The 19,927-nt window shown below is 36.1% G+C and overlaps 1 protein-coding gene and 1 pseudogene across 3 annotated transcripts in view; both read left to right on the plus strand.

Annotated features, from left to right (window-relative positions):
• The window catches only part of CCDC141 (coiled-coil domain containing 141), a 257,825-nt gene that overhangs the window by 30,644 nt on the left and 207,254 nt on the right, over window positions 1-19,927 (plus strand). The window lies entirely within an intron of this gene.
• On the plus strand, window positions 12,729-14,745 carry LOC111719769 (annotated as a pseudogene).

A 19,927-nucleotide genomic window follows, 5' to 3' on the forward strand; every position in this document is an offset into this window, starting at 1 on the left:
GTTGATTTACAATATGGTTGTGGTTTGAAAAGTAATAATAAAATTAACATGTATTAGTATCCAAAATGAATATCTAAGGCCAGACAAGGAAATGAAGTGCCTTGCCAAAGTCATACAGTGAGTCAACAATCATTTATTAAGCACTTACTATATGCTAAGCAGCAAGATGGCACAGTGGCTAGAGCCTGGAATTGGGAAATCTCTTTCCAAGTTCAAATTTGGCCTCAGACACTAGCTGTGTGACCTTGGACAAGTCATTTAACTGCCTCAGTTTTCGCATCTGGAGAAGAAAATAGCAAACCATCCCATTTGTCTTGACCAAGAAAACGCCAAATGGGCTCACAAAGAGTTGGATAACTTGTCACTTGTCAACAGTGATAATGTATTAAGTACTGTCTAAATATTGCTGTTAAGTCAAAGAAACCAGACTTGAACTCAGGTTTTCTGATCCTAAGCTCATTGCACCATGGAGCTTCCTTGATCTCTTTGAACCACAGCTCTGATTTCAAATAGGAAGTTAGTCCAGGAGTGTATCTTTATCATTTATAGGCTAATAAAATGCTCTTTTTTTCTACATCAAAAAAGTAAAGGGGAAACAAACTTAAGCGGTATTTTCTCCACTAAGTTTAGTTCTATAATGGACAGAGAGGTTGAGTCCAAGGAAACGTTTCCTCTCCTTTTTGTCTGTCTGTCTGACTGGAATCTGTTCATATTTAGAATAGGAAAGAAGTTTTTCTGTGGGGTTTTATGGATTTTGAGTAACAATCATAATTATGTCTTAGAATTATATAACACTTTTATATTTTACTCTTAGGAACATATGTGTTATGATTCTTAGGATTTTAAAGGGATTTTAGTATTTTCACACATCTATCTCAACTTATATTTTCAATATTATTTTAAAAATTGATTTTATTTTATCCATTGATTTGGATTGTTTTAGCTTTTAACAAAAAAGGCAACAGTAATTATCTTAAAAGTAGATCTTTAATCTCTAATCAAGTATATTTTGATTTAGGTTTTGTTGTTCTTGCTGAGTCTGACTCTCCATGACCCCATTTAAGATTTTCTTGGCAAAGACACTGGATTAGCTTGCCATCATCTTCTCTAGCTCATTTTACAGATGAGGAAACTGAAGCAAACAGGTGCAGTGACTTGCCCAGGATCATACAGTTAGTACATGTCTGAGGTAGGATTTGAACTTCCTGACTCTAGACCTGCTACTCCATCCATTGCACCACCCAGGTGCCCCATAGTAACTTTACATCTTAGGAGGTAGGGGCCATTATTATTCCTATTTAAGGAGAAATAAACTGAGAGGGAAAGAGTTTAATAAAAAGTTTATTAAACTCAGTAAGGGTCACACTAAGTGTCTGAAGCCGGATTCAGATTTTCTTCCTGAGTCCAAGTTTAATGCCTTCTCCAGCATTCTATCTATCTCATAAAATGTGTAACAAAAAGTCTGAATCCTTCACTTAACTCCTACACTTAGTCACTTCTGGGTCGATTGGAGGTAGCTACTAGAACTCTGACTTTAGAGCTATGTCAGGAAGATAGAATTAGTTCCTACCTGGTTTCTGGCTAGAGGGACCCTCGAGTTCCCAGTTACTTGGGGGAAATCCAGGAACATTCACAAGCTGACCCATAATCAACATGATGGATGGCAGTGGGGTGGGAGTATGGATTTTTAAAAGTCTAGCATGGATAGACTCCACAATGTCAGGAAAATTTGAGGCAAGATAGGCAACATATTTACTCTTTTAGAAAATTGCTGTTCAGCTATTCAGGGAATCATTTAACACTTCAGTGAGGAAGAGATCTATAATGCTTGCAGTACTTCACATTTGCTAGTTTGAGGAAGTGGAAAGTCCATAAAATAAGCTACTTTAAAACCCAGCAATATTCAAACCACAGTTAGTGGAGCAAAATGCATTTATCATGTGTCCTGGTAACAACCTGTATTTACTGCCCTTTTCAGATGGGAAGGGGAGACAATGTGCCTATTTGCATTCTTTTTAAATAACCAGCTTGATTATGTTGACCACTATATCTATCACTCAGATCCTACTCTACCACACTTTACTAAGTTTGATGATTAGGTGAGAAAGGAAAGCTTCAACTGAGGCTTTTCCCAGTATCTGACAAACACTTGGGAGACCTAGAGACAAGACATTGTCCTTGGAACATCCTATCTCAATTATAAAATGAAGTCTGCTTACAAAATAAATTGGCTTATTAAGAGAGTGAATATCCTCATTTATGCTGTTTTATGCCTCTAGGTTTTTATTAAAACATATTATTGCTGCCAACATCAATTGATTTAAGTGCTGTATTAGGTGATTTAATTTTACTTGTACCCTAGGCTTCTGCTACCTAAGATCATAATTGAAAAAAACATAAAAAAATAATTATTGTAAAAAATTCAAATGCAACTAAAAGTAGCTTTTCCACTTCACATTTGAAAAGTGATGGAAATATCAATATCTTGAACTCTAAATTTTGTTCATGTTTTCTTTTATATCTTAATTAAATTGACTCAAATTTAAAGATAATAGTGGGATTAAGGTATATACTCAGGAATGGTAGGGCACTGAGAGAAAATGTGTGTGTTTTTGTGTGTGTGTGAAAAGAAGGGAGGATGGTATAAAAGAGTTATGAGTAAAGAACATAGAGAGAACTTTGATTAGTTGAGGGCCAGAATACAATGGGAATAAGGATATTTATTTTACCTATCTCATAGAGTTGATGCAAGGATCAAAATAGACAAGCATGGAATTTTTCTCACCACCTCTACTGATAGAGATTCTAGTTTATGACTCTGCTCCTGGATAGATGCACCAGATAGGTCCAGTAACTTGGTTAGATATCTTGAGGAAGGATTGAAAGTCCTCTCTCCTATCTCCTAAGTGTCACCTTGTACTCCTAAGCTTCTGAATGGATTTTTTCATATGAAGGTCCAAGAGGAGTAAATGAATCTCCCAAGAAGACAAATGTAATATCAATTGCCTTCATCCAATGGCCAAAGACCTATTATTCTCTCAAAATGATTAAGAATTTTATTCACAGGTTGTAAGCAATTCTTTAATTTCTATTTGATATTTTGAATTATATTCTTTGTAATTGATATCATTGATGACATCAACTGAAAAGAGAGTGGGATTTTTTTCTTCCCTATCATATACAAAACATTACAACTATGGCTTTTAAAATTTATTCTATCATTCCCTACTGCCTACCTTTCTTGCTTCTAAAGTGTAAACAGACGGTAGAAGTTTGCCTAGAAGATGGGCTTTCTTAGCTCAGTGATAATAATAATTCATATTTACATTTCACATAGTATTCTTTGATCTGTAAAAAAATCACCACAACACTGAAGTGTGTGAAAGGCATGGCTCATAGTTTTAAAGAGTTCAAAGAAATTTTCTTATAGTTACAAAAGAGGGTATTTATACCATAGCTGATGGACTAGTCTCTAAGAGAGTCTAGCAATTAGAAGAAATTTGGGAACGTTTTTAAATACTGAAAATTCAGGGCTTTAGTCTGTAGACTAACAGCATACAAAGTTATAAATTGTAAAAGAGAGATAAGGAAAAAACCATGATGTCTTTTAGATTTTATTGCTCCATATACCTTAGCTAGATATACAATTTTGAGTAGACCCTGGACTCTGACTCATCATCTCCCCCATTTTTGTCTTTTGGAGAAAAAAAACATGTCAGGGACAAGGACTAGGAACTCATCAACTCTATGATATAGATAATTTAGGTATTATTAGTCTCATTTTACAGATGAGAAAACAGACTCAGATATTAAATGTCTTGAGAAGGTCACACAGTGTTAGAGAAAAGACTTGTATCCAAGTCTTATTGATTCCAGGTATGGTGCTTTTTCTACTGCCCAAGGTAGAGAATTGGTGCTACATGGAGAAACAAAAATGAAATTATAAAAATGATTTCCCTAAAGGCCAAGTGTTGCTTAAGTATAAACCAAAGGAAATGAGATCATAGGACTGGAAGATCATTCAATTGCAGAATCTCAGAACTGTAGGGGATCCTTGCAATGTCATCTTCCATCATTTGGTTGAAGACCGAGTCAAAGGGACTTCATGACTTTCTAAAGGGGCCCATTTCACTTTTGGATAATTATAAATTGGTGTTAGTTTTGTTTATTTGTTTGTTTTTTTGTGAAGCCTAATTTTGCCTCTTTGTAACCTCTAGCCATTTCTCTTCATTATGTCCTCTTCAGTGAAGAATCCTATTTTCCTAAGACAAGCCTTCATAACCTTCAACAAAATTGTTGCATCTATTTTAAGACTTGTGTTCACTCCATTTTCGGCCTGGGAACTCTACTAGAGGCTTTTTCAAGTTGATGTGGGCTTGTTAGTTGAGTAAATATAATGATCTGTTCAAAGGTGTTAAATTCCAGCTGCCAGTAAAACCCCTGCATTGTTCCAACCAGATTAAAATATAATTAGAAAATGTTTATTAAAATAAATGTAAAATACAAGCTAACCCAGATGCTGTTAATTTGTGGTTTTTTTAAGACACTATGCTACTATAAAGGGTCTGTTCTTCTCTGGGTTTAACATCACAATTACAGCCCTCATCTTTCCATTTTTTTTTCCTCCATAAGAATAATATGAAACCCTATCAAATGCTTTACTAAAAATCTTGGACAATTATTTCTGTAGTATCTCTCTCTTCTACCCTATCATAAAAGGAAATGAGATTGTAAGGAATAACCTATTTTTGATAAAGACATCCATGCTTTTGATAAAGACATGTTGTATAAAGACATTGTGATGCCCATTTGCATTTCTGGATATTTTACTAACTATCCCTTTGAACATGTTCTAGTATTTTTGAAAATTAGCACAACATTTCCTCTTCTTTTTTTTTGAATTGCCTCTCTTGATCTCCACAAGCAAACAAAAAATCATGGATTATGGCTCAGTAATCATGTTGCCAGGCACGTTCATTTGCCTTGGGTGGATACTGAAAAGCTCAGTCAATTTCAATAACATTGGGAAGTCTGGGCACTATATTTCACAGGAACCTTCCTGTTTTGTCAGAAACTGAAGTACCTTTTGAATAGACTGAGGCATATCTATTTTGATCCTTACTTCTGTACAATGACTTTCCAAATGCAAAGGGCTGAACCTAGGCAAAACCATAAAGGAAGTCAAGTTTGTTCCTATTGCCCAGCTCACACCCTTGGTATTTTCTGTGCTTCTCTTTTCCCCTTTTAGGTGCCCTGCCCTCAAGGCACCGGTTCTCTCTCACAGTGCCCAGAATACTTTTTCCCTCTTCTTTCCATCTACTGTATCATTGCATTCAGTGCAGTTCTCCCTTGTTTTTGGGTCTATGGATCGTCTCATATTTTAGACCCTCATTCCTCTTCATCCCCGGTTCCCCTCTCTCCCTGCCATATATATACTCTGAGAAAGACCTGAATCTCGTCCCAGACTCTCCTTTTACAAATAAGGAAACTAAGGTCTTATGATCTCTGATGTAAAAGTTAGCTAATTGAACAAGATCATTCATGCTGATGTAATAATGGTTGTCAAAACATTCATTTGTTATTTCTTCCAGGAAAATTATGTTCATTTAAAAATGTATTAATCTGAAGGAATAATTACAATAGGGAAATTTTTAGATATGCAGCTGGTAAGAGGGAGAAATATTTGGGAGGGCTGAAGAGCCCTTTTGGAGCTCCACAAATAAATTCATATGGCTGATGTAATTTAGAAGATAGGCTTTGGGGAAGGAATGTATGGGATGGCTTTTGGGGGGAATAAGGTAAGTGAAAGAGCAATGAACTAGGAATGAATTCTATTTCTGTTTTTTCCACTTACTAGCTTTGTGATCTTGTGTAGTTTCTTAGTCCTTTTAAGCCTTAATTCAAACTTCATCTGTAAAATGGAGATAATTCTTATACCACTTACCTGATAAGGTTCTTGTGAACATCAAAAGAAAAATTTGTGTGAAAGACATTGTATACTGTAAATTGCTATGTGAGTTCAAGTTGATAAATAATACTGGATAGTTTCTGTTTTTATTTATTCCCAAGAAGAACACCAATCAACTGTTCTGTTATTATATTTTGTTGTTCAATCATTTTTCAATCATGTCCAACACACTGTGACTCTATTTGCGATTTTCTTAGCAAAGATAATGAGTAGCTTGCCATTTTCTTTTGTAGTTTATTTCACAGATGAGGAAATTGAGGCAAGTGACTTGTCCAGGATCATATATTTAGTATATGTCTAAAGCCAGATGAGACTTCCTGACTTCAGGCCTAGCCACCTAGTTGCCCTTTGTTATTACATAGAAAACTAATGGACCTGTGAATAATCACCTACCTAAAATGTGTATTTTATGACAGTTAAATAATGAGAATAGAAACTTGTTGGAACTTCTCATCTTTACCATCTATCAGATGGTAGGATTAGACTTCTTGGGTCCCTTTTAGTTCTAAATCTATGAGTAAAGAGTGGTAATAAACTCATATAGATAAGACATATATTTTTTGACATGATCATTATGGGAATTTTGTATTGCTTGAGTATGCTTATTAATTACAAAGATTTTGTTTTTCCTTTTTTTTCAATAGGAGGTACAGAAAGCAAATTTTTGATAATTTAAAAATAATTTAAAATGAGCCCCCTTCACCAACCATTATTTCATGTTTCTCATTCCTTCCATGGATGCCTTCTTATCCTGAGTTATAATAATAAATCCCTCATTTAATAATAATTAATAAATCCCCCATTAGAAATCTATCCAATATACAAGATATTCTCATTCTCTTAGTATTTTCAGCACACCATTCCTTTGGTCTTTTGATTGTCTTTCAATATTAATTTGTTTTTGGACTAACTTCTTTTCAAATAATACCTAATCTTGGTGCCTTTTCTTGCACATGTCATTGTTAGCAACATATTATAGCCTGCTTATGTTCATAATTTGTCTTCCCATTACCCTATGGCTTCATTTGCAATTTTTCTATTATTTTAAGAAAACATTCACCTTGATTGAGCAAAATACAATCTTGAAACCTCTCCTCAGATAAAATATCCCATGTGTATATTGAGTTTACAAAGTTGACTTTGTTAGCAGTTTTTTTATTTAAAATTCCATAGACTATTAAAATCCTCACAATCATAGATGGCATTTATAAAGTTTTCTATCAAGCATAGCACTAAATAGGGATCTATCCTTATGTTTGCCTGGTGTGTTTTCCAGTTATACAGAAGACTTCTTTAAAAGATTAAGATGAAAGAAGGATTATTTATTTATGGCAAAGTTCTACAAAGGTCCTCCTCACAAGTAACATCATACATATTGCATCAATTTCCCTGGTGACTATAAAACTTCTTTTATGAACCCCTGTAATGAAAAAGAGATATGTCTCATCATACAAATTAGAAAATAAAGTGGATGAAATAATCACATTGCCCAGATTTTAGCATGTGTACTCTATCACTGTGCATATTATTTAGGAAACTCCAATGATTCCCTATTACCTTTAGGATAAGATTAAAAAATAGCCTCTCTTAGGTTTTTAAAGCACTTTAAAACCTGTCCTTCCTTTGTTTCATCTTCATGTACTTTACAATCCAGGGACACTGACTCCTTTGCTGTTCCCAGCACAAGATACTCCATCTTCAGGCTCCATGCATTTTCACCGGTTGTCCCTCAACTTTACAATGCTTTCCCTCCTAATTTCTACCTCCTGGCTCCCTTCATGTCTCAGCTAAAATCTTATTTTTAACAAGAAACTTTTCCTGGTCTTCTTTAATGCTAGTGCCTTCTTCTGAAAGGATCTCCAATTTACCCTACATGTAATTCGAATTTACATAGTTGTTTGCATGTTGTGTCTCCATTAGAATGTAAGCTCTCTAAGAGCAGAGTTTATTTTTATCTTTCTTTTATTTCCTAGAGTTTAGCATAGTACTTAACATAAAATAAGCACTTGGCACATGCTTGTTCATTTTTAGTGATAATATGGGATAGGCAGGATTCTAGTGTCAGTAACCTGAGAGTTGAGTCAGAGACATCAATAAATTGAATAAGAACAGCTGAACACTAATGAAAAGCCAGAGAAAATAGAGATGTTGGTCTCTAATGTATAGCAGTGAATTTGAGCTAGAGAAAAAAAAATACTTTTGGAGAAGGGCTTAGGCAAAAATTGAGTTCTGTATCTAAAATTTGGATGTCAAAGAAGAAATCTGCATATTACATCAGAAATGCTGAAAGTGGAAGCCATAGATGAGGAAAAGAATAAATGAAAAAAAGTATTTATTAGCACCTACTATGTTTCAGACACTGTGGATACAAGTATAACACTGAGACCACCCCTACCTACCCTTAAGCAACTTTCATCCTCATATGGGGAAACAATGTGGAAATGGCAAGATGACCACCAACTTGTTTTGATTAGGAGAATCACAGTGATTGTAAATGGACACATAAGGTGGCTTATGGTAACACTCCAAGTAAAAATGATAATATTTCTTTAAATACTGTCCCATAGCAAGCATTAAAAAGGAGAGAGATGGTGAGAATAAAAAAGGAGGAAAAGGAGGGAGAGATACAGAAAGAGAAGGAGAAGGCTGGGTGGGAAGGAAGGGGGAGTGGGAGAGGGATAAGTGAGAGTGACGAGTCAAATGGAAAGATACTAGTTTTCCGGTGAATGGCTGGATATGATGTTAAACATAATCTGGGGCTAGGTAAATATAGTGGGGTTATCTGAGTTTGTACTCCAGAGTGGAGTACTAAAGTGGGTAGACTTCCCCAGAAGGGGACCATAGTTTCTAAATGTCCAGATGTCCAGGAGGGGAAAAGAGGCTAGATAAAGAGTCTAGGAGAAGGGTGCAGTGATAAGATGCATGGGTAGACGTGGTTCCCTGTTAGCTATGGGGATAGAATATCATCATGGTCATTATTCCCCTGTGTTATTTCTCAACATTAATTTACTTCATTTAATGAATTCTCTTTCTTTAGAAGTTCATCCACACAGGGCTGATTTTTTTTTTCTATCACTGATAGCTTGTGTTAATTTTTATTTATTTTTTTTATCCCCTGTTTGAAGGCAGAGTTCTTTACATAAAGAAAGTTCTTAATAATTAATTATTTGAATTAAATTGATTTGGTAATATCGTTTCTGACAATTAAATATATTGTTGGAATGTATGCTCTCCATTAATGTGAATATTAGGACTTTTGTTTCCTTTAGGGAAAAAAAGAGTAGATGAACAGCCTCTTAACCAATCTTCTCTTTGAGTTTGTTAAGAAAAGAAGTGGTTCTTTTTTTTTTTTTCTTTTTTTTTTGCTTATAATTTCTACATCCTTAACATATGGCATTCAAACCTTTGGAACAACTTTAATTTGTGTATTTTATTATTTTTCTAAACTCATCTATTTTTTAAAAAAAATATCTATATTGTAGAGGTCAGTAACTCTGAAGAAATATACTTGAAACAAGGATACTTACAACAAGGTGTTAATTCAGTGGAACTGATGAGATGATGGTTCTCTAAGTTTTTGTTCTTTGACTTTTCTCTCCTTCTGTCTTTCTTTCCTTCTTTGTCTAGACTTACAATTTCATTCCCTAGCATAGGAATTCCTTTCCTATGTGAAAATTTCCTCTATGGATATTGATTAGCTATTGGTGTGTAATTTATAATCTTTCCCCCCCCCCCCAGGCAATTGGGGTTAAGTGACTCACCCAAGGTCATACAGCTGGGAAGTGTTAAGTATCCAAGATTTGATTTGAACTCAGGTCCTCCTGACTTCAGGGCTGGTGCTCTATCCACTGTACCAATTAGCTGCCCCTGTAACTTATAGTCTGGGACACTGAAATAAATAGTTTGCTCATGTTCTTGGAATTGATTTGTATCATATTAGGATTTCAACACAAATCTTCCTGACTACAAAGCCAGAGTTCTATCTACTATGACTGGCTACCTGGTCAGCTTCAATAGAAGACACTTAGAACCATTTCCCATTTACAATGTTTAATAGTTAAATATTTCCAGCAGTCAGAGGAATCTCTGGCTTTTCAGTTTATTTTAAAATTGGGAAGGGTCTTTAAAGGTCTTCTTGTAGGTAGGACCTGATAAGATTCCAAGAGAGTTCCTGAATATTAATAGCCAAATCTGTCACAAAGAAAGAGAAATCTGTGATTCCATCTTTATTTTGTCTCTAAAATGTAATGAGTAATAGCAGGAACATCTGGCATCAGAATTATATTGGCAGACTTAAATAAATTTATTGAAGCATACAAATCTATCTATGGAGAAAGACACCTAAGAGTCAAGTGCCCCAATTTACTTTTTACACAAATGCCTTCAATATTTTAAATTGTTCATTAGTATTCAAATGGGATTTGAAACAAATTTATTAGTAGCATTAGAAAGAAATAATAGAAAATTACTATAAACACTGATTTAGAATGCATTCCATAGCAGCATTGGCAATGTGGTTGCACTAATAATGAAGAAAATAACTTTGCCTTCACATATGTTCAGTCTCATTTTAGTATCCTTAGTAGGAATGCCCATGGGACACATAAAAAAACAATAGATTGTAGACTCCCTCATCATTAACATGGGAACTAACCCATGGGAACTACAAATCCCAGAATGCAATGTTCTATCTTCATCTAAGCATCCATTTCAGAAATTTATGGGCCATATTTGGTCTGGCTGTTTGAATGTGGAGCTTAAAATGCTGGAATCTGACTTTACATAGCACAGATTTTCATCATTTCTACTATGTTTCTAGATTATAATATTAAATCTTAAGTGTTCATATTATCTATCTCAACAAATAAGAGTTTGGCCCAATAATCTATTTACATGCATTCAAATACTTCATTGCAAAGACAGAGAAAAAAGAAGGGGAAAAAAGGAAAAATCTGTCTCAAAGATGAGTTATCTTTTAAAAAAAAAATACTTTTCAGGCTTGGTAGTGGCTCTTGAAGTGATCGTTGCCAGATCATATGAAAACCATAGAGACTTATTTTTTTAGAGTGTTCTAATCCAGAAATTAATTGACGTATTTTGCGATGGACAAAAACACAGTAGTAATTAATGCTTGTGTTATGCTGTGCTATACTCCAAATGGGGTCACTCAACTTTACTCATTTCTATGATCTTAGTCAATTAGCAATACAATCACTTACTTACAAAAGTATTGGCCACAAAGGGTTAAAAAAAATAGTTTGATCAGTACAAATTCATTGTCGATCCTGGATTCTACTCCTGACTCTGCCGCTGACAAATTGTGTGATCTTAGGAGATTGATTTAGTAACTTTGGTTCTGTCTAGTTTTTTCACTGGTAAAATGTTAGTCATTAGCTGTGGCTATTGCTAGATGCCCTATATAGTGTACTTCCTTCCCTTTCTCCCTTTGACTTGCATTCCTCACAGTCTGAATTGAAAGAAAAATAGTCTCTTCTTATTTTAATTAGTATAGCACTGCATAAGTAAATTTTCTTAGTTAGCACTGTCTTTTTTATAACATGGTCCAGACCAAAAGCAGTTAAATGGAAAAGATATTAATTGCTCCTGTTTGGTCTAAATCATATAATGAAAATATTTGTTTTTATTTCTTTATCTAGGTGTTTTTATTTTCATAAAGTTTATTTATATGACCCTTGTATCAAACATGCACACTAAAGAAAAACAAATCCCCACATTGAACATGCTCAAAAATATATGTTTTATTTCATACTTTCAATCACCTCTTTGTAAGGAAGTAGATATTTGATGTTTCATCATCAGTCTTGAAATTGTGGTTAGGCAGTGTATTGACTGATCTTTTCTAGTTGTTTTGCTTTGTAGTATTGTTCTTATATAAATGATTTTATTTCTTCACTTCATTTCACTCTGAATTTTATCCAAGTTCTCCAAGAAGACTTAGTCTCTTTGTCATTCCTTATGGTACAATAATGTTTTCTTATATTCATATGCCATAAGTGGAGCACTTATTACCTAGTTGATAAGCATCCCTTGAGATTCCAGTTCTTTGCTAACATAAAAAGATATTTTTAACTTATTGTTCCTTTTCTTGTTATCTATCTCTCTATCTCTATCTATCTGTATATGTATATTGAACTGGATGAATGTAATGAAATTCTACCTATTAATTTACTTCAATTCAATTCAATAACATTTTTTAATTGCTTATTATGTGCCAGGCATTATTTTAAATACTTAGGATGTTGTTATTACTTATTATTTAATCTATATTGCCCTAAATTTTAACATTCCATAGTTATTTTGAATAGAATTTTTCTTCCTATCATTTCCTCAGAGTTTATCATTTAAGAAAAAAATGATAATTTATATAGATTTATTTTTATATTCTGCTAAACTAATTCAGTTAAATTTTTAATTGAATTTCTAGAATTCGTTTGGTTTCCTCTTTACCTAAACCTATTTCCTCAATTTCTTTTTTTCTTATCTAATTAGCATTTTTAGTACTATATCATTAGTAGTGATGATAAATGACAACTGATTTTCTTGCTTTCCCCCAGAACTTATTGGAAAGAGCTCTAGTATAGCACAAATTCGTATAGTGCTGGCTCTTAATTTTAGGTGTATGCTGTTTATTACATTAAGAAAAATCCATTTATTCCTATGTGCTTTTGTATTTTAAACGGAAATGGATGTTGTATTTTGTTAAAATTTAATGAATTTATTGATGTAATTGTTATTTTAATTATTTTTGCTATTTATATTATCATATGTTTGCAGATTCTTAAGACTGAGTCAACCATGCATTCCTGATATGAATACAACATGGTCATAATACATAATCTTTTTAATTTGTTGCTCTAGACTCTGTTAATCTTTTATTTAAAGATTTTTCCATCAATCATTGTTAGTGATATTGTTCTATAGCTTTAGTTGTCTTTTTTGACTCATTTAGGTGTCAAAGCAATATTTGAATTGTAGAAAGAATTTTTCATTTTTTTCATATTTTTGCAAACAGTTCATATAATACTGAAATTGTTCTTTGAAAATGTGTTGCGGCCAGTGGGTAGGTGTAGGTTCCCGGCTGTGGCTCCTGAGGCGGCTGGGTCCCAGCAGCTAGACCAGTTTCCTTGAGCCTCATGGAGTCAGATCCTGATCCTGGGCCAACAACAGAGTGACCTCCCCAGAGTCCCTGCACTTCCGTGGTGAAGAGATCATCGAGGTAATGGAGCTGGGTTCCAGGCTTCCCTACCCAGAGGACCTAGCCCAAGAGATGGACAGGGTGGACTTCGAGGAAGAAGAGGAGCAGGAAGGGGAGGGGGCTACGAGACTTGGGAGGATGAGGTGGACAAGGCCCTGGTCGGCGGCATGGAGAGCTTGGATCACAGCGAGGTCACCCTTGCCCATTACTTAGCCTCTGTTTTGTGTGAGCCTGGACCCCAAGACTAACATTCTGGGGGCGACCTGGATGACAAAGCCTTCATGTAGTGACTCAGCCATGGGGAGTTGTTCCAGGAGTGTCCCTACCATAAGGACTCCATGACCTGCTTCAGCCACAACTTTGTCCTGATGGCCAACGGGGACATGAACGGCCTACTCAGAGTGTGGCAGGTGGACGCCAAGTTGGAGGTTTGGTCCTTTGAAGTGGAGAGCCTGGAGTGGATGGAGTGGCACCCTTGGGCATACATGCTCCTAGAGGGCACAGCCGATGGTGCCACCTGGATGTGGAAGGTCCCCAGAGTGACTGTGGGACCTTCTAGGGGCCCAACTGTCCCACCACCTGGGGCAGAGACTTCCCAATGGGAGGAAAGACGTGGTGTGTTATCAAGATGGCACCATTTGGATGTGGGACCTGAAGCCCTCTCCAGGGCCACTGACGTATGTGGTCACCAGCCTGATCCTCACTGGTTCTGCGGACTGTCAGGCCAAGATGGTCAGTGCGGCCACCAGCAAGGTGAGGGTCTTCACTGGACAGCCGAACTCAGGGGAGGATGAAGAAAGCAAATCCATCTTCAGGGAATGCTTGGGCTTTTGCAATGTGATGCACTGGCCCTCATTGGCTACCTGGATGGGACCTTGGCTATCTAGGACCCATCGACACCTGAGGCACCAGTGCCAGCACCGGTCCGACATTGGCAACTGCTCTGGAAGGAAGGGGTGGCCGCAGCCTCCACAGAGCGGTCCGGCTCTCATCGGGCCTAAACAGCTGAGATCCTAGACTTTGCTCTCAGCAGACACCTCTCTGGTGGTGACCACGCTGGAGACGAGAAAACCAAAGTGTTCTGCGTCCAGAAACCCGACCGCTAATGCTACTGCAGTCCCTGCTCTGGGATTGCGTTTTATAGGGAGAAGGGAGATGGAGCCGGGCTGGCTGCCCCCACCCAGGGGCTGCCAGGGAGGTTGCCGTGCTCACCTTGCTCCGTTTTGACTGCCCTCCTCTTCCTCCTGTTGATCTTCCAGAGGGAAGTTTAGTTCTGCTGTTCTCACCTTTCACCTGTGGCATTTTGGGGATCCATTTCATTTGGGGGTTGTGGGAGATGGGGAGCAGCTCCTGAGAAGCTTTTTCCTTCTCCCTTCCACTTCCCCCAAGGCCCTCTAGGACCTTTAGATGAGGGGACTGGGGAGTGAAGGAAGGCGCTTATGATTACAGAAGTTTTAAAAAATGTAAATAAAATATAATTCCCAGAAAGGAGAAAAAAAATAAAATTTGGTAGGTTTGATTAGCTTGTAAATCCAAATGGTCCAGAAGTTTTTTCCCCCCTAGGGATTTCATTTTTGGCTTATTCAATGTTTCCCAGAGATTTGGTGATTTAAGATTTTTATTTTTTTCTTCTGATAATCTGGATATTTTACACTTAAAAAATTAATTTTGTCAGTCTTATTTGCATATAATTTGGAAAATAGTTTTTGATGATTTCCTCTTTTTTATTTTTGACAGAAATTTGGCTTATCTTTTTCTTTTTATAAACTAGATTAATTATTTTTTTAGTCTTTATTTAAATCTAGTTTTAGCAGTTCAATATAGTTTGAATTTTTCACTTCATAACTTTTGCTATGTTGCTTAATTGATATTATTATCTTTAATGAAATATCCTATCATCTCTTTGTTTTGTTAATTGATTTACCAATTCATTAGGAATAAGTTATTTAATTTTTCTGAGCCCTCTTTATTAAATGTAATTTTGATTGTGTTGTCAATTGAAGATGATTAATTTGTTTTTATGAGTTCAGCTGAATCATAATAGACATTTGTTCTAGAACGTGGTTTTAACTTTTTTGTCAGTCTCCATTACATATAAGCAACATATTTTTTGTATTTTATTTTTTCAAAAAAATTATTTATTTAATATTTTTCCCCAGTTACATTTAAAACAATTATTTTTTTACATTTGTTTTTAAGATTTTCAGTTCTGGGTTCTCTCCCTTATCGCCACACACAATTTTAAGAAACCATGTATGAAGTTTTGCAGATCATTTCTATAAAAGTCAAGTTGTGAAAGAAAACATCTCCCACCCTAATGAAAATAAAAACCATCAAAAAAATTAAGCTAAAAAGAAAGAGAAAAATAGAGAATACTTCAATCTGCATTCAGAAACAAACAGTTCCTTCTTTGGGTATGGATAGGATTTTTCATCATAAATCCTTCAGAGTAGTTGTGGATGATTGTACTACTGAGAATAACAAAGCCATTTACAACTAACTAGTCATCCCAGAACATTGTTCACTTTGTATACAGTATATTTCATTTTATTCATGGAGGACTTTCTAGTTTTTTTTTTTTTTTTCCCCTGAGAGCATCCTGCTCATCATTTCCCAGTGAATAATATTCCAATACAATCACATACCACAATTTGTTGATCCATTGCTCAAATGGATGGGCATCCCCTCAATTCCTAATTTTTTTTTGTCCTGAGAAAACTTCTGCTATGAATATTTTTTGTAAATAAAGGTCATTTGTCCTTTTTTTTTCTCCTCCCCCCACTTTCTTTTGAAATTCACACTGAATACTGGTGTTGTTAGGTAAAAAAGATGTGCATGAATTTGCAGTTCTTTGGGCACAGATCATATCTTTGGATCATTTATCAATTAGGCAATTTGTTTATCAATTATCAATTTCAATTAGGTTTGTTTATTTATTATAAATTTTATTCATTTCCCTTTATGTTTGAGAAATGAGGCTTTATCAGAGAAACTTGCTTCCAATTTTTTTTACTGCTAATTGTATTTCCCCCATTTATTTTCTCTTTCCTTTTGCCCTTTCCTTCCTCAAGAGTGTTTTACAACTGACCATTCCCTTCTTCAATATGCCCTCCCTTTTATCATCCTCCCCCCCTTCTCATATTGCATTTCCTTGCTATTTTCCTGCAGAGTAAGATGGATTTCTATACCCCTTTTGAATATGTATATTATTTCCTATTTGAACCAATTCTGATGAGAATAAAGTTCCCTCACTAACCCTCACCTCCTCTTCTTCCCCTATATTGTAAAAGCTTTTTCTTGCCTCTTTTTTCATGGCAGATAATTTGTACCATTCCACTTCTCCCTTTCTCTTTCTCCAATATATTTCTCTCATACCTTAATTTCATCATTTTTAAAGAAAAGATATTATCCTTTCATATTCAAATTATACCTATGCCCTCTATCTATTTATACTCCTAACTATCATAATATTGGAACATTTTAATGAGTTACAAGTAGCATCCTCCCATGTAGGAATGTAAACAGATAAACCTTATTAAGTTCCTTATGATATCACTTCCCTGATTACCTCCTTATGTTTCTCCAGAATCCTATATTTGAAAATCAAATTTTCCATTCAGCTTTGATCTTTTCATTACAAATTCTTGAAAATCCTCTGTTTCATTGAATGACTACTTTTTTTTCCTCTTGAAGGCTTATATTCAGTTTTGCTGGATAGGTGATTCTTGATTGTAATCCTAGCTCCCTTACTCTCTGGAATATCATATTCCAAGCCCTCTGGCCCTTTAATATAGAAAGTACTAAATCTTGTGTTATTCTGACTGTGGCTCTACTGTATTTGAATTGTTTCTTTCTGGATGCTTGCAATGTTTTCTACTTGACCTGGGAATTCTAGAAGTTGGCTATAATATTCCTGGGAGTTTTCATTTTGGGATCTCTTTCAGGAAGTGACCAGTGGATTCCTTCAATTTCTATTTTACCCTTTGCTTCTAGAATATCAGGACAATTTCTGATAATTTTCCTTGATAATTTCTGAAAGATGATGGCCAGGCTCTTTTTTTGATCATGACTTTAAGATAGATCAATAATTTTTAAATTATCTCTCCCGATCTATTTTCCAGGTCAGATGTTTTTCCAATGAGATATTTCATATTTTTCTGTTTTTTCTTTTTCTTTTTTTGCTTTATTGTATCTTGATTTCTCACAAAATCATTAGTTTCCATTTGTTCAATTCTATTTTTTAAGGAATTATTTTCCTTAGTGAGATTTTGTACCTCCTTTCCCAAATGACCAATTTTTAAAGCATTCTTCTCATTTGCTTTTTAATATTTTTTTTGTACCTCTCAATTCTTTCCCTAATCTTCCTCTATCTTTGTTATTTGATTATCCAAGTCCTTTTTGAGCTCTTCCATGGCCTGAGCCCAATTCTTATTTTTCTTGGAGGCTTTGGATATAGGAGCTTTGACTTTGTTATCATCTTCTGAGTGTGTGTTTTGATCTTTTTTGTCACCATAATCACTTTCAATGGTGAGAAACTTGTTTTGTTTTTTGCTCAGACTTTTAACTGTTTGTTAAATTGGGGCTCTGTTTCCAGGGTGGAGGGTGCAGTGTCCCAGGCTTCTGGAGGGGTTTTGTGCTGAGATCCTTCTAGGCATCTGAGCAAAAGCACTCTTTTCGGCCCTGGAGAAGTTTGGTGTGTCCCTGCCTCACAGTAGGTATAAGACCTAGTGTGCTGGCTGGGCTGGGGCTCTGCTGACCAGGCAGGGCTAGGACTACACACCAGACTCCCACCCTATTGCCACAGACCCTCTCCACTGACCTTCCAAGTCCTCCCTAGTGCTCAGGCTCAGAGGTCCAGAAGCCTCTGGTATTGCTGCTGATTCAGAGGTCCCACCTAGCTGATGCTGGGGTCCTCCAGAGCTGGGGGCAGGGCTGGGCCTGCCCTGGGATTATGGGCTGGGCTTTCACTCTAGTTCCACAGGCCTTTTCTGCTGACCTTCCCAGGTCCTCCTTGGTGTTCCTGGACTGAGAGGTCTGGAAGCCACCAATACAGGGGCTGATTCAGAGGTCAGGCCAGGCCGGGGCTGGCTGGTGCTGCACAAGCATGCCCTTCATTTGGACTGAAGACTGGACTCCCTCCCTGGAGCCACAGACCTTTTCTGCTGAACTTCTAACTTGTGGTTGGCTAGAAAACATTCTACTCTGGCTTTTTGGGTGTCCTGATGCTCTAAATGTTGTTTAGTGTCATTATTTAAAGGAATTTGGAGTAGTTTGAGGGAGAGGTTGGGCAAGTTCCTGCCTTTACTCCGCCATCTTGACTCTGCCCCTGGATTTCATTTTCTAAACCATTCTGTTTTCTTTCATTTTATTAGTGAATTCAACCCATTATGTTTCCTTCCATTCTGCCTTGTATTTTTTTCTCATTTTGATGCAAGACCTTTACAAAGAAGAGGAGGGAGGAATATGCTTAGAACTAGTAAATTAATATTAAAATTGTGTGCTTAACTTTCCTCCCCTTCTCTCTTCTCTTTCTCTTGTTCCCCCTAATCAAAGACTTTTAAACTTTCTGTTATTAACTAATCCTTCAAGGTTGGAGTTGGTTTTGCTTCTGACCAATCACATCATGAATTTAATCTTACTCTTATTTTCTATTTTCCCTTCTTCTAGTACCCCTGTTATACTGGATATATTTCTTCTTGAAGTACTTTCTCCCTCTCCCTCCCTTTCTCCTTCCTTCCTTCCCCCACCTCTGTCTGTCTCTCTATCTCTCTGTCTCTTTCTCTGTTTCTCTGTCTCTGTCTCTCTGTGTCTCTGTGCCTCTTTCTCTCTGTCTCTCTCTGTCTCCCCTTTCTCTCTCTCTCTCTCTCTCTCTCTCTCTCTCTCTCCCCCCTCTGTATCTCTCTCTGTCTCTCCCTGTATGTGTATGTATATGTGTTCTATACTTCTTTGTATATTTCAGATGAAAATGAGGTGACATATACTCTCCACTCTCACCTCCATTTTTGTGTAGTGTCTTCAAATACTCAAATAATGTGAAATAGAAACTTTTGCTCCTTTCCTCAATTCCTTTCTCACCATTTTTGTCTCAAGAGCATCAAAATATAACAAAATAAATTCTAGTCTCTCAATCTAATGTAACTTCTCTGATCACTGATAACATTAGGGTTCTGAGGTGACATTTGGTTCTTCTTTGTCCATTAGGATGTATTTGTACAAACCCTTTGTATAAACCCTTTCATTAACCAAATATATTTACCTTTTAATTATTGTACTAAAAGTTTGAAGTTTTTACTCAGCTCTGGTCTTTCCATCAGGAATACTTGGAAGTTCTTTATTTCATTAAAGATTCATTTTCCTCTTATAAGATTATACTCCTAGTTGGAGCTTCAGAAGATAGATGCTGGTCACCAACACCATCAGTATGTCGGAAGGTTTGGCAGGGTCATTGGAATAGAAGTTCTGGTCCATACTCCTTGCCCTGGACACACATCTTCAGGTTTCAGCTGCAGTCCCTGAGAAGGTTTTGTGAATATGAACAAGAGATAGAATGACAGAGTTGCAGCAAATTGCCATTACTGATTTGTAATAATAAACCTGTTCAGATCTCCCTAGCTTGGACTTTCCATTCTCTTTCCTCCCTGCTAATGCCCACAAAGTTCTGGTTATCTCTTGGGTTAGTGTGGACTAGAATAAAGTACTCATTTTTTCTCGTTGGATTTTTTGATTACCATTTATTCTAGTAA

Source organism: Sarcophilus harrisii, chromosome 3 (genome assembly GCF_902635505.1).
Source record: "Sarcophilus harrisii chromosome 3, mSarHar1.11, whole genome shotgun sequence".
NCBI lineage: Eukaryota > Metazoa > Chordata > Mammalia > Dasyuromorphia > Dasyuridae > Sarcophilus > Sarcophilus harrisii.